Source organism: Carettochelys insculpta, chromosome 1, assembly GCF_033958435.1.
Source record: "Carettochelys insculpta isolate YL-2023 chromosome 1, ASM3395843v1, whole genome shotgun sequence".
Classification (NCBI taxonomy): domain Eukaryota; kingdom Metazoa; phylum Chordata; order Testudines; family Carettochelyidae; genus Carettochelys; species Carettochelys insculpta.
Window position 1 is genome coordinate 218,733,167 of NC_134137.1, and position 5,960 is coordinate 218,739,126.

The following is a 5,960-nucleotide window of genomic DNA, read 5'->3' on the forward strand; positions in this document are numbered from 1 at the left end:
TGGTAGGCGCGGCGCATGCGCACTCGGGGCAACACCACACAGGGCTGCTGGGAGTTGTAGTTCTGTTGAAGACAGGGGCCTTCATGTACCCCGGAGTGGGGATGAATTGCTGGCAAGGGGTGCGAAGGGTGAAGTTGCCATACGCTGTGCGTCTCATGGGGCTAGGGAATTAATGCAGGGCAGGACGCTGCTGAGTGCAGGCCCATTCCTCCCTGATCGCCTGGAGGTTTCACATCCCCAGTCTGGATCTGCCCACTTCCACCTTGAAATATGAAATCGACCACAGGGGAAGTAACCATAGAAGAGGCACTGACTGTGGAGTAACAACCTATTCGAAATCTTTCAGCTAGATTGCAGAAAGCCCTCCCAGGCTTTACAGAAAGGGACTGGGTGGGAGCAGTGGGACTTTAAGACACTGAGGCTGTTAGCTCAAATCCTTATGCCATTGTTGGGACAGAATCAAATACCAGAGAACAACTAGAGAAACAACATGCAAGAAAATGGACATTGTACCCAAGCGACTGACAGTGAAAAACCCATTGCAATCAACGTACTACACTGACTACAGTGAGCATCTATGCAACACGCTCTCTAAAAAACTGAGGAACCACTTGAACAAAATCCTTTACAATAAACAAAAGATGATCAAAAATGAACTCTCTGAACTCAAAATTATCAACAGCAAACAGGCATCCATGCAAGACCCCATAGTACGAGGCTATACCAGTGCTAGACAAGAAATTTATAAAACCCACTTCCACTGTCTACAAAAGAGAGAAGAGAATAAATTTTCTACATTACTTCATTCCTCAGGATACTTCAACCACAATAACAGCAGCTCAACTAACAATATTGTTAACCTTTCCAGCTACCAACTCAGCCCAGCAGAGGAGTATGCTTATCCCGGGGTCGTTCCTTCTGCCCTACTTCCTCCATGAACTTAATACAATCCTGTGGTGACCTTGAAGCTTTCTTTCGCTGCCTCCATCTAAAAGAATTTTTCCAGCACACCTATAAATAACAGTCTGACTCCCTTGACCCCCCCTACCAACAACAAAAGAAGAACTGTACGTTGACTCCCCTGAGGGTCATAGTGAAAGTCTGGATTTCTACATACAATGCTTCCGCAATTGTGCTCAGGCTGACATTATACACAAACAATGCCAAATGAGACACAATCTCAACTATGATGAATGCCATGCTGTCCACAGTCTCAAAAATAACCCAGACATCATCATCAAACCAGCTGACAAAGGGGGTGCTGTTGTCATCATGAATAAGTCAGAGTACGACCAGGAGGCAGCCAGACAACTCTCCACCACCACATTTTACTGACCTCTCTCCGCTAATCCCCCTTTGGAATTCCAAAGGAAATTACAACTACTTAAGGAACTCCTTGCTGCTACTCAGGACCTCATTCACTCAGACACACCATCTGAGCCCCAGCCTGGATTATTTTATTTACTTCCCAAAATCCACAAACCTGGAAACCCTGGATGCCCTATCATTTCGAGTATTGGCACACTTACCACCGGACTATCCAGTTGCGTGGACTCCCTCCTCAAACCCTATACCACCAACACTCCCAGCTATCTCTGAGATACCACCGACTTCCTGAGGAAATTACAAAACATCGGAAAAGTTCCTGATAACGCCATCCTTGCCACAATGGATGTCGAGGCTCTGTACACTAATATTCCACATAAAGACAGATTACAAGCAATCAGGAATACCATCCCTGATGTCACCACAGCCAGTCTGGTGTCTGACCTCTGTAACTTTGTTCTCAAACACTATTATTTCCCATTTGGGGACAATTTATACCTCCAGATTAGTGCAACTGCTATGGGCACCCGCATGGTCCCACAATATGCTAATATATTTATGGCTGACCTGGAACAACGATTCCTCAGCTCTCGTCCCCTATTACCACTCCTCTACTTACGATACATTGGTGACATCTTTATGATTTGGACCCATGGTATAGAGACTCTAGAAGAATTCCACAGAGACTTTAACAAATCTACACCCCACCATCAACTTATGCCTCGATTACTCCACGCAAGAGATACATTTCCTGGACACTACAGGATGGCCTGATCAGTACCACACTGTACTGAAAACCTACTGATCGCTATACTTACCTACACCCTTCTAGCTTCCATCCTGCACACATAACTAGATCTATTGTTTACAGTCAAGCTCTTAGATACAATCGCATTTGCTCTGATCCAACTGACAGAGACCAAAAACTACAAGATCTTTCCCAAATATTCATAAACTTGAATTACCCACCAGGAGAAGTAAAAAAACAAATCGACAGGGCCAGATGAATACCCAGAGACCAGCTACTCCAAGATCGGCCCAAAAAAGCCAAGAACAGAACACCACTGGTCAACACTTACAGCCCCCAACTCAGACCACTGCAACAAATTATTAAAGACCTACAACCTATCCTTAATCAGGATGCCACACTCCAGAAGGCCCTGGGTGACATGCCTGTTCTCTCCTACAGACAACCTCCCGACCTTATGAGGATCCTCACAAACAGCCACAGTCTATACCTCAGGAATACCAGTCCTGGAACCTTTCCTTGCAACGAAGCCCGCTGCCAGCTTTGTCCACATATCTTCTCTGGAAATACCATCACTGGACCTAAGCAGGTTACTCACAGAATCACAGGCACTTTCTCATGTTCCTCTACTAACATCATATATGCCATCATGTGCCAACAATGCCCAGATGCTTTGTATATTGGACAGACTTCTAACTCCCTTAGACAAAGGGTTAATGGGCACAAAACAGACATCAAAACACTCCAGATCCACAAACCAGTTGGTCAACATTTTAATAGAATGGGACATTCTGTTAATGACTTAAGAGTATGCATGTTACTGAAAAAATATTTTCGCACTGCTATTCAAAGGAAAGCAGCAGAGCTGTCTTTTATATTCAAATTCGGCAGATTAACACGTGGTTTGAACCGGTATGGGAATTTTCTGAGTCACTATAGGGGCTCATCTGCATACTTGGCTCAATCTAATTCTTGAACTTCCCCCCGCCCCCCAACCCTCCACTCTCTGATTTGCTCACCTTGATCATTTTTTTCTGATTTGTCCTCGATTACTGTTTTTGGTTCTGTGTCTTAAATATTGAGTCTGTTCTGGTCTGGCTGTGGTCTGAAGAAGTGGGTCTGTCCCACGAAAGCTCACCTAATAAATTATTTTGCTAGTCTTTAAAGTGCTACTTGACTGGGTTTTTTTGATAGTATATAGACTAGCATGGCTCCCTCTGTGTTACTATTAAAATAAACAATGTAGCACGACAGTCTGAAAAAAACAACTTAGTAAAGTCACCTCATACATGGTAGCCATGAATTTGGACCTCTTAGCTCTTTTATAGTAAGTGTAGTATGACTTGAGGTTTGCAGCAACTCGTCAACAGCACTGGAATGCTTAAAGCCTATTCTTTGGTGATCACATACACACAACATAATTCTAGTGACCAGGTTGTCCATAAACATAACCTTTTCCTCCTTTGCAGAAGAGGAATTCCCCTTACCATAGTTTTCTAACGTTCTGTAGTACAGACCACCAACTATGTTATTTTTGGCCAATATTAACATGCAGAACACTATTTTCCAGAATTCCTGCCATTGCACCCCATACTTCCCATTCTTAATACTATGTTTTTCAGAAGTCTTGCTTCCATCTGGATAACTGCTGTTAAAGTTACAGTTATGGTAAACAATTCAAATGGTGGCTGTTACCTAACATTTCTCTCATGAACCAACTATTAGACAGGTGAAATGGGGGCTGGAGGATACATTGAGCATTGCCAGCAGTGTACAAGTAGATATTAAGAAATTTATTCTGCATGGATAGTGCTCTTCTCAACTCTCATAATTATCACTTTCTCTAAAAACTACAAACCTCTTCTAAAAATGCATTTGAATAGGGGTATGTGTATCATGCAGTATATTAAAGTACAATATGGCTTTAAGCCCTATTAACTTAGAGATAGTGTAAGTCTCATCCTAGTGACATTTATTCAACCCATAAAAGCATCCCATAATTTAGGGCAGCTGGCAACCCAGTTTGATGTTACTGCTCAGACAAGGTAGAAATATTGGAGAGACAGCCTTTGCAGACAGAAGTGGGAAGCTTGGTAATAGGATAAACAAGCCCAATAGGAAGACTGCTACAAAAACACTAAAAATGGTCACATTGACAGATCCAAAATTCAATACAAGTTTTGTAATTTGTAATTTTGTAATATTGCAATGCCTGGAAAAACAGTCTTTAAAAAGTTGAAATCACAAGACCTGAAGACTGGTTTTCGGATACTTTTTCCCCAGCAGCACAAGCTACTACACCGCAGTTATATTTCCAAAGAGCAAATTCTCTATGCAATTTAATAGACTCTCTGTACAATAAACCCTCAAAAAAAGACAGTTGCCTGTTCTGTAATGGGTTCTCTGAGGTGTGTTGCTCATGTCCATTCCAAGTTGGGTGGGTGTGTGCAGGTGCATGCCCAGTTGCTGGAAGTTTTTTGCCCTAACCGGTAGCCATAGGGTCAGTGTGGCTCCCCCTGGAGTGGTGCCGATGTGGCAACCACTATATGCACCGCCTCTCTCTCTCTCTCTCTCTCACACACACACACACCCACCCACCCACCCACCCCCCCCGGATAGAGCGGGAAGAAGGTCACACCCTGGTCGTCGCAGGCACCGTAGTCGACACCATAGTCGTTGCTCGGACTATACGGGTTGGCCACCAGCTTTGCAGGTAACTCAGCAGTGGCCCTTCTGGACCCCGTGATCATTCCATGAGGTGCAGGGCCAGGCCGCTGGAGTGCCTTTAATGGTGCCAGGGGCCCCGCTGATCCCACCTTGGCACTGTTGGTATCACTGGACGCCCCACTACCAGAACAAAGACAGGAAGCGGTGGTCATCGTGGAGCTGCCTGCTTCTACCTCACCGGTGTGGACCTCAGCACCCTCTTCGGTGCTGTCGCAGCAGGACTGGACCCCTTCAGAGCCAGCACCATCCGCAATTGTACCTCTGGTGCTGATGGGACAGGCACCAGCCCAGGCACTGCCACCAACCCAACTGCAGGGAGCGGTAATGGTGTCATCTGTGCCTTCTGTGGCAGGGGTTTCAGGCCAGCTGGTGCCTATGCCAGCTCTGCCTAAGGTGCCCCCCAGTTTGCCCATAATTTCCATGGGAGGCCAAGTACCTGAATGGGTCACTACTGCTCTTCCCCTCCAAATGGAGGCGCCAAGAGCTATCATGAGTGAGACTGGAAATGCAAATGAGGTGCAGATTTAAATATCTCATGTGGTATTTGCATATTCTCACATGATCTGGCTTCCAGAAGAGCTACTTCCCAAACCCAAAGCAGCCATGTAGATGGGGTTCATTTAAAAGGGAGCCGACTTTTCAAAAGCACCCTTCTTTCTATTTTGTTTTACTTAATCCTCCTAATAGTGAGCAAAACTATTATATATGTGCTCACAATATTTTTGACAAGAGCAAAATATGAATCAGAATTACAAATGCTTTGTAATCAGCTTTTGAATTATGCTACCATTTGTTCACTTACAAACAGCAATATTCAAAACATAAGCTCTGATCATTGCAATGCTGACCATGGTAAGACAATAATATGAACAGAATTAATTTTAATGATAGCTGAACTATAGACTTACGACTATCTTAGACAAAGTTCCATTGTCTGTATTTTCTACTATTATATTTCATTTGACATATGAAAGTGTTTCAAAGTTAAAAAAACAAAATACACAACCAGCAGCTTATGAATTGTAGCCTACTACTTTTTTCACTTCAAGTATATAATTCATCTGCCTTCTTATTTAAAAAAAAGTTATGTTTAGAAACACCGTGGATAGGCCAAGAGACTCAAACAGTACAAAATTAAAATTCCTTCTGTCAGAACAAG